We start from the raw sequence: 10,670 nt of genomic DNA, 5'->3' as shown, positions 1-10,670 counted from the left end.
GCTAGGAATTATTAGGAAAGGGCTGGTGAATAAGACTGAAAATACTGTAATGCCTTTGTATCGCACTATGGTGCGTCCACACCTTGAGTTTGCGTTCAGTTCTGGTTGCCGTAACTCAAAAAAGCTATAGCGGAATTAGAAAATGTTCAAGGAAGAGCAACCAAAATGTTAAAGGGGATGGAACTCCTCTCGTATGAGGAAAGGCTAAAGAGGTTAGGGCTCTTCAGCATGGAAAAGAGACAGGTAAGGGGGGATATGATTGAGGTCTACAAAATCCTGAGTGGTGTAGAGTGAGTAGAAGTAAATTGATTTTTTACTCGTTCCAAAAGTACAAAGACTAAGGGACACTCAAGGAAGTTACTTGGAAATACTTTTAAAACAAATAGGAGGAAATATTTTTCCCTCAACAAATAGTTAAGCTCTGGAACTCCTTGCCGAGGATGTGGTAACAGTGGTTAGCATATGTGGGTTTAAAAAAGGTTTGGACAAATTCCTGGAGGAAAAGTCCATAGTCTGCTATTGAGACAGACATGGGAAGCAACTGTTTGCCCTGGGATTTGTAGTATGGAGTGTTGCCACAATTTGGGTTTCTACCAGGTACTTGTGACCTGGCTTAGCCACTGTTTGGAAAACAGGGTATTAGGCTAGATGGACCACTGGTCTGACCCAGTATGGCTACTCTTTTGTCCCTATGTTATGCACCTAATTTACACAATACTGTAAGTTATGCTCATCCCTGCTGCATTTGGGCACACGCACTTATACCAGCTCTGGGGGGGGGGGGGGGGGTTGGAATGAATTCCATGAGTCATGTTTGATATGTTTTACCTACTTGTTCTATTCCACAGAAGCTGGAACTCCTTCTCTTATAGAAATGTATTTAGTCATTTTTTTTTTTTGGGGGGGGGGGGCTTATTTCTCAGGAATCCCCAGTCTGATCTGGCTCATTTTATAACTCATTGGGGCTGATATTCCCAGATATTCAATGCCAGGCCATTTCCGATGACTGGCATTGAAAATCCGGTTTCATTTTTTGCTGCTGGAACTTAACCGGTTAATCCAATATTCAGTGCTAACCAGTTAAGTTCCTAGAAGTTAAAGACAGGATTGCTATTTATGTGGTCCTATTTAACTGCTAAACCCAGCATTGAATATTGGCACTAACTGGCTTTATCACGCGATATAGCCGGTTAGCCGCTATGCGCTAATCATGAACATTCAGCAGAGACAACTGGCTGTCTCCCACCGAATATTAGCAGTTAGCCAGCTAAACACTATTAACCAGTCAGGACCCATTCCTGGCCAGTTAAATAGCACTGAATATTGAGGGGATTATGTGTGTTTACTGTTTTTTTTTCTCATGCCAAGTTTCATCCTATTCCATTACATTTTTGGAGAGTTATTTTGCCTCCAGGCAGATAGATGGACAGACAGACATTGTCAACTCCATTGAATAATTATTTAAAACTTCCATTGGGTTGGAGAGAAATCAAAAGAACTCAAGGGATGATAACCGTATAGATAGACAGCTTAATAGGAATGAGTCAACAAAGGCACACCAATTTATTACATTTTTTGAAGGTGTAAAGAAACAAGAGGATAACAGCGAGTTGAATGACGTGGACGGGCATTTTCGATAGAACGTCTAAATCAGAATTTGGACGTTTTACAAAAATGTCCAAATTCTGAACAGGAAAAAAGGTCATTTTCAAAAAAGATAGACGTCTATCTTTTATGTTCGAAAATGCTATGGACATCTTGTGATTTGGATGTTTTTGTGATTTGGACTTCCTTTTTATTGATCCATTTTTTAACAAAAGATGCCCAAATGCCTGGGCGAGTCAGATGCAAAAGGGGCATTTTTGGATATGATATCTAAGTCTGAATTTGGACTTTTTTTGTAAAACATCCAAAATCAGAACAGGAAAAGTCATTTTCTACAAAAAAAGTCTCTCTTCTTTTTGAAAATGTTGTTTGGAAATATGTTTTGTGATTTGGATTTTTTATTTTTTGGTCCATTTTCAAACAAATACACCCAAATGCAAAACGTATAAAATCCACAATAAAATTCACAATAAAGTGAAACCATTCACATGTTCTAACTGTGGTAAAAGCTTTGGTTGTAATGTAAATCTCAAAGTGTATCAGAAAGTCCACACGGGAGAGAAGCCATTTGCATGTATAGAGTCTGGTAAAAGCTTTGGTCAGAAGGTAAACCTCACAATGCACCAGAGAATACACACAGGAGTGAAACCATTTACATGTCCTGAGTGTGGTAAAAGCTTTGGTTGGAAAGAAAGCCTTACATGGCATCAGAGAATCCACACAGGGATGAAACCATTTACATGCACTGAGGAGGAGGTAAAAGCTTCAGTTGCATTGGGACAGGTAATTAGGAAATGTACACTCTTGCTATGAAGTATGGAAAAATAGCACTCTGATATTTAGATATATGTAATGAGACCTCCTTTCCATCTATACATCTGAATTCAAAGCCCAAATCTAATGATAAATGATAGACACAAGGCTCAGATGTTATAAAAAAAAAAAAAAAATAGAAAGCTTGGCATCAGGTAGAATATTGGAAAAGTGACATCCCAGGAAAGCAATAGGGCATCCTTGGGGGCACTGCAGTGTACGTTATAAAATGTTCCCAGGTACACATCTCACCATTGCTCCCTTACCTTGTCTGCTGAGCCCCCCCAAAACCCACCACCCCTAACTGTACACCACTACCATAGCCCTTACACGTGAAGGGAGCACCAGTATGTAGGTACAGTGGGTTTCTGGTGGGTTTTGGAGGGCTCACAGTTTCCTCCACAAGTGTAACAAGTAGGGGGAGGTAGAAGCCTGGGTCTACCTGTCTGCAGTGCACTGCACCACTATTAGTCTACTCCATGGACCTGCATGCTATTCTAATGGACCTGAGTATAACATCTGAGGCTGCAAGTAATATTTTAATCACATTTCTTTGGGGTGGGAGGGGGATAGTGACCACTGGGGGGGGGTAAGGGGAGGTGATCCCTGATTCTCTCCAGTGGTCATCTGGTCATTTGGGGCACCTCTTGTGTGGAGTAGAGAAGTAGCCTAGTGGTTAGTGCAGAAGACTTTGATCCTGGGGAAGTGGGTTCAATTTCCACTGCAACCATTCATTATAAAAACAGGTCTAGCTCAAAACGTGTTAAGTTTTAGTCTTGGATGTTTTTGTTTTGTTCCATTATGGTTGAAAGACGTCCATGTCTTAGGAACGCCCAAGTCCCACCTTGAACACACCCGTGGCATGCCCCCTTGAGATTTAGATGTCCTTCTGATGGACTTCAGAAAAAGACATCTAAAAATAGGTTTCGAAAATACTGATTTGGATGTCTTTGTGAGATAAATGTCCAAATGCAGACTTATGTCACTTTTTGGATGTTTTTCTCTTTTGAAAATGAGCCTGATAGTGTATTTGGATTTTCAGAAGGTGTTTATCAAAGTCCCACATGAAAGACTCCATAGGAAATTAAAGCATCGTGAGATAGGAGACAGTGCACTTTTGTGAAATGCAAACTGCCTACAAACAGAAACCTGAAAGTAGGAATGAATGATCTTTTACATGGGAAGGGTCAGAACTGGAGTGCCTCAGTGGTCTATACTGGGCCCTGTGCTGCTTTTAACATATTCATAGATGATCTGGAGATAGTTGTAATCTGTGAGGTGGTCAAATTTGTGGATGACACAAAATTATTCAACGTCATTAAAACAGGAGAGAATTGCAAGTGCTTGCTGAAGGATCTTGTGAGAGGTCAATCTTTTTGTTTTAAACCCTAAAACGGCTGTCATTTAGTAATCAGCCTGTTCTTAAAAACAGATGGACCTAACGTGATACAGCATAAAAAATAAGCACAAGGTGTACTTTTGAAAGAAAAAAATTATAAGAAAAAGAAAACAAAATGTCTATTTTCCTTCCTATGAGGAAAAGAAGGTCAAGTTGTGCATGCACACATTCTTACATGGCTGTAAGAGGTTTTTTGACATGGTTTTTTGACATCGCTTCCCATCACATGACCCCATCCAAGATGGCGACCAGCAGTAGAAACAGGAAGTGTTATAGTGCAACCAGTGGTGGCTGCCATCTTGGAAAAGGGGGGTATATCTATGACATCACTTCCTGTGATATCACAAAAGGGGGTAGTGTTATAAAAAGGGGTTGAGTTTAGAGTGGGGCTATGCAAATTAGGCAGGATTAGGGGTGGGTTTATATGAAAGGGGCAGGGCTATGATTTTATATCCAGCAATGGTATCAAAGGGGGCGGAGTGTGGGCAGGACAAACCAGAAGTGGGCAGGGCTTGGGCATGTCCTCACTTCTGATTGCCTTTTGGGACCGGGGTGGGCATGGCCATCTGTCAAAGATATGCAAATTAGCTTTGGCAAAAGCAGGTGAGGTACAATACTACTCTGTCATGTCAGAATAACTTCTACCCTGGCATCACTGTGTTCCATTTCTTGCCCTTCTTCTGCAAAGTTTCTGAGATGCCTATAAAATCTGTTGACTTTGTTTCAATTTATTATTCTTTCGAAACCAACAGAATGCTTGAAGTCTGCTTCATTCAACCATCTGCTATTCAATCTGTATTTCCTCTAGGTTACAGAGCGACACAAAGACAACACAGACAGACTCACAGAGTAACATAGTAGATGACAGCAGATGAAAGACCTGTATGGTCTATCCAGTCTGCCCAACAAGATAAGCATAGCATAATGTATGATGTCATACTACACACACATACTTGAGCTTGATTTGTCTTTACCATTTTCAGGGCACAGACTGTAGAAATCTGCCCGGGACTAGCCTTGTTCTCTAATTTAATCTAAGCCTCACTGCAGCCCATCCAAATCTGTCCAGCCAAGATCAGAAGAGTTGGCAAGAATTCCATGAGCCATATTCCACATGCTTTCCTCACTTGCTTCTCAACTTTTCTGGTGCTCTGATTATTGGGAAAAAGCCTGTGAAGCCAAAGAACATCATATTCAAATGGTGGCATTGTGCTTCTTGGATGGTATAAGCATTATTTTTATCTCTGAAGAGTGTACTGATTACCTCTTGTTCTATTAGGCTGCACATCTACAGACACCTGACAAAGGCGGAAACGCCAAAACACGGCACCATGTTGTGTCTTAGTGTTGCATTCACTACAGTAAACTCCTTGTATTGAACACTTGGTTTCATGTCGTTGGAAGAGCCATTATACACCCTACTCCTATGTGGACTCTTATTTGTGGTTCATCGATCCTTTCAGGTACTAGACAACAAATGACATCTCTGTACTCAGTGATACATAATGTTTTCTTCTTTGCTTTTTCCTCTAGCTGTGTGTCCTTGTTTGTAGGACTCTTTTAGTATTGATCTCTCTTGCACAACATTGTATCCAATTTATTTTTGTGATATCAGTGTTGGTCTCTTTGTGCAGGCTATAGCCTTATTAATCATATTTATCATCCTTTTACTGTTTTTCAGGTTTAACTTAGATATTCATTCCTTTCCTGAACCCCCAAGTATATTTCTATCTCCACATAAGCCAGGAACCCAGTTGCACATCCTATTTCATTTCCTGGCCTATCTCCTGTCTTTTTTGCTTCCTGGCCTGTCATATATTACTCTCATCATCTTGTGTTGTACCTCATACTTTTCTTCTAATTGCTCTGGTTGTTTCTTGTGGAGCTCCTTGGCTATTCTAGCACCTTTCTTCTGCTTCTCTCATTCAAATTTCCTCCTTCCGTCTATTTCTCTTCCTAAATCAGCCCTTAGTTGTTTTAAAATTATATCACTTACAAATTTTATTCCTTTAATATTTTTTTTCTACTTAGAGATCTTAAATTTGGATCAGATGCTCATTGTTGCTTTTTTCTTTTGACACTATTTCTTCTCTTCTCCAGTTTTGGTGTGTTCACTTTGTGAATCATTTTGATTGAAATATAGAGTTTGTGGAATAAAAATAGCAATAAATTATCTCTCTTTTTATTATCTTCAAGGCTCCACCTAATTGCACCTAGTCCTCTTAATATTTTATTAGGTTCTCTGTTTTGTCTCCTGCTGCACTGGATCTGTGAACAGGGTCACCATGGCCTATAGCTGTATCAAGGACATTATTTTCATCTGAAGAGTATGCACTGTCCCTGGCATCATTATTAGTTCTTAATGCTGAGGCTAAGGTTGGGCACCGTTTTATCATAGATGACATGCAGCCTTATATATTTTTTCTTTTTCTATTTGGGGTAAGGGGTAATGATGGTGCTATTGTATGTTGCTCTAAGGGGGTATTTGGTATGGATAGTTTAAATTGCAGTTACTGGGGCGAGGGAGCTTTTGTTGTTGTCAATACTATGGGTCTACTCTGCATCTTTTAGTATATTCTTTTTCTACTTCTGGCTGTCTCCTTTAGAATTACTCTTTTGTTATTGCAAACCTGCCTAGGTTAATATCATGGAAAGTGGTGGGGATTATTTTGCCTGTAAAATGCAGGAAAATTCTTAATGCCCTCCATAGGATCATAGTATGTCTCCAGGAGACCAGATTGGTTGTCTGTCCATGGCATAGGTGGAAGAAATCTGTTATTCCTCTTCAGGGCATAGAAAGGGAGGAGTGGCTATTTTGCTGAGGAAGATACTGGCCTGCAAGATGGGAGGAATTTTCCCAAAATAATCAGCAGCATGTTGCTCTGGGAAATGGCCAAAGTGGTCCAGCGGGGAGACTTGATAGTTTGTCAGTGCACGCAAAAAAAAAAAAAAAATTATCAAAGGCATAGTGGCCCTTGATAAACCATTACACAAGATGAGAAGAATTTATGCCCATACCACCACAGTAGCTAATTAAAAAACTTTGTAGTCTACTCACAAAGTAGGAGTGGTCCTCATTATGTTCATTCCCTACAAGCCACAACAGTGGAAATTAAATCTAACCGGCAGGTGTGGCTACCGTTTTTTATGATTACTTTAGTAACCTTTATAAGTCTCCTGTGGAGTCATTCCCCGATCATGTAGCATCTTATTTACAGAGGTCAGGTTTTCCCTGCCTTTCAGAACAAGTTATTGCCCAACTTGATGCCCCCTTGCAAGCTAAGGAATTACAAAAAGCTATTAAGTCCTTGAAGAATAATAAGACCCCCAGCCCAGATGGTTACATGGGAGAGTTTTATAAGTTGCTTCAGTATCAGCTTTATGGGCCTCTGCTAGCATATTATCACACAGTGGCACAGCAGGGTTCTTTTCCCCGCCATGCGAATACAGCTCTCATTAGTCTTATTCTGAAATCTGTGAAGCCCTTAGAATTTCCTAGTTCTTATCACCTAATGTCCTTACTTAATGTAGATGTTAAATTACTATCCAAAATATTGGCAGAAAAGTTGGTCATTTACTTGCCTGAACTTATCGCAGGGGACCAGGTGGGCTTTGAGAAGGGAAGGCATTCTGGCCTTAATGTGCTAAGGATATTGTTAGATATGTCCCATTGCCAAAGGTTCGAAGTGCCTTCTCTGCTCTTAAGCTCGGATGTGGAGAAGGCCTTTGACAAGGTGCACTGCAATTAATTTGTTTCCCACATTACAGCATGTGGGGCTTTCTGGGTGGTTCCTGGCAGCGGTTAAGGCCTTCTATTCTCTCCTATTGCTTCTTTACTTGTCAATGGGGTGTACGTACTCTTTTTCCATACAGGTGGGTACCCGACAGGGTGCTCTTTGTCTCCCTTGTTATTTTTTATTATCCTTAGAACCTTTGTTGCATGTCATCAGAAATTCAGAGGAGGTACGGGGAGTGGAGCTGAAAAATACACAACTGAAGGTATTTGCATTTGTAGATGATTTATTTGTATTATTGCCAAATCTACAGGAGTCTCTATCATCACTATTACAGTTATTGGAGAATTATGGACACCTAGTCTAGATTATCAAAAATCAATAGAATTACCTGTTCTCCTAGAAATACGATTTGGTTGGACTGGACCCTTTCCATTTACCTGGGCTATGACTCACATCAAACATTTGGGTATTAACATTCCAGCAGATTTAGATTTGAGTAAACTTTATGTGTCCAATGTACTGCCTGTGCTCAGAGATTTCAATTGTAAATTACAACTCTGGCAAAAATTATCCTTGTCATTAATGGGGAAAGTACACCTTTACAAGATGTTAATTCCAGAATTTTTGTACTTGTTCCAGAAGGTCCAAAACTTTTGTTCAGATGGCTTCAGAGATTCCTGTGGAAGAGTAAACAACCTCATCTGTCTGTGTCTCATATATTGAAAGCTAGAGATAAGGGAGAATTGGGAGTGTTGAATCTTTGCTATTTATGGATTGCGAATTCTATGCACCACATCAATGACTGGTTTAGGGGTAGAGAGGACTTTCCAGTTACTTCTTTAGAACTGCATCAACTTCCCCATCATCATTTTAATGCATTGCTGCATGTGTCTCCTGGGAAACTGCCTGTGACGTTAAAGAATTACTTATTGTTATGACCCTACGTAGGGCATGGAGATGGGTTTGCACTTTTTATAAATTTTCTTCAACAACCACGCCAAATCTGCCCATCAGGAATAATACAGCCTTTCCATCTGGCTGTGATAGCCAAAACTTCCTAAACTCGGAAGCCAAGGGTGTATGCTATCTTTATCAATTACTCAATGAAGAGAGTGGCTTGAAGACATTTATGGAACTTCAGAATAAGTTTTCTCTACCACAGACTGATGTCTTTGCATCTCTTCAACTACAGCACTATGTTAATAGTCTTCCCAAAGCTCACTTAACTGATGAAGTACATGAAACTTTAACCACTTCTTACACTTTTGGTTCTCAATAACACTTGCCACTTCGCTTTCATCATGTGGCCCTACATGAGGTGACAGATGACGTTGACTGTGGAATAAGCACTTTGAAATGGTCAGAGGAATTGCATATGGACATAACAGCAGATCAGGTTCATGTGTGCTTGCTTGGTGGCAGAACACTTATGGACAATGTTATTTTGTGGGAATTACAATATAAGATTCTATTTTGGCTTTGTTTCACCATACTGAACCTTTAAAGCTCATTGCATCCTGTTGTTGCCCAAAATGCAAGACTGACAAGGCAACTTTGGGTCATATGTTTTGGTTCTGCCCCCCGATGTTGCAATATTAGGCAAATGTGCTGAACTTTGTCCATCTCCAGTGACAGCATAAGGTTGAACTATTGCCTAATGTGTTGTTTGATCAGTATCATATAGCTCACCCTGTTCCAAAGGGATTACAGTCGTTTCTGAGGAGAGCTGTACTGATGACTCAGAATACTATTTTACTGGTGTTGATTGTGGCTGATCATGCTACATTGGCATTATGGTGTATACAAATGCTGCAATTGCTTACCATGGAATGTTATGATATTTCGGACATGGATTCCACAAAAGGGTGTTTGATTACGTCAGATCTGGGAACCATTTTGGATCACTTTAGGGACAGTGATGTGTAGTAGAATTTTGAACGTCCCTTAATTTGTCTCTTTACATTTGATTATACTCCTTAATATTTCTTTGGAAACTGTACAGTTAAAGTATCCTTATATGAGCAACAGAGATGGGATACTGAAGGGGGTGGGGGCAGGGGAATAGAGAAGGTGGGGTGAAGGGGAGATGGTACTTAAACTGTATTGTTGATTTCTGCTTACGGTATAAACTGTATTCTTGGTTAACTTTTTGAAATCAATAAAAATTATTTAAACATATTTTTTCTTTTTCCTTCCATAGTTCAATAGTAGTGTCATCTTACTGATATTTGGTCTAGGCATTGTATAACAAAGTCACCACATGAAGGTGCTCAGCAAGACTGATTACTAGTTTTAATTCCTAACTTGTCACCTGCTCGTAACCTTTATCTTGTCTTCCTCTCTTCCCTTTCCCAAATGTCCTTCTGTCTGTCCTACCCTTATCCCTTATTTGTCCTGCCTGTCTGTCCTGATTTAGATTGCAAGCTCTTTTGAGCAGGGACTGTCTTTTCTTCATGTTAAATTGTGAAGCGCTGCATATGACTGGTAGCGCTATAGAAATGATTTATAGTAGTAGTTCCCTCAGAATTGTACAATAATGATTAATCACAAGAATCACCACAGACCTCTCTGGCTGTGGAGGATTTCCAGGACCTGTGTGATGAGTGCTGGGGCAGTGATGCCACAAAGTGTTTCTGGGATTGTGATTGCCTTTGCTTATCTTCCCCCCCCCCCCCCCCTCCTTTTCTGCAGGTCATCTAGGTCCATCACTGAAGCACTACCATGAGCTCTTGGACACCGGTCCCCTGCCAATGCTGCTATACATCTTGCATCCAGTCACTGGTGGCCATACAACTGAGATATCCCGCCAAAGCAGAAACCAAGAGATGGCTCATATCTAAACTGGAAGGACACAAAAGGAAGGCGGTAAGCTTGGGGAGGGGAGAAGTACCCATCTTTCTGGCATCAGTGTAGGTACATGTATCCATGTGTTTATACTACATGTGTATGTGTGTGTGTGTGTGCATAAATAGATACATAGGTGTTTGTTTTATTGGAGTAGGTATTCATCTGCAGAAATATAAGTGTATATATGTAGTGTGTATATGTAGATATACAGAAACAGAGGCTATAACTGATAAAAGACCTACAAGCCCACTTATTCTGCCCTTTTCCAT

The sequence above is a fragment of the Microcaecilia unicolor genome, chromosome 5, assembly GCF_901765095.1.
Source record: "Microcaecilia unicolor chromosome 5, aMicUni1.1, whole genome shotgun sequence".
Lineage (NCBI taxonomy): Eukaryota > Metazoa > Chordata > Amphibia > Gymnophiona > Siphonopidae > Microcaecilia > Microcaecilia unicolor.
The sequence above is the reverse complement of the archived record's forward strand: the minus strand, read 5'-3'. Positions refer to the sequence as shown.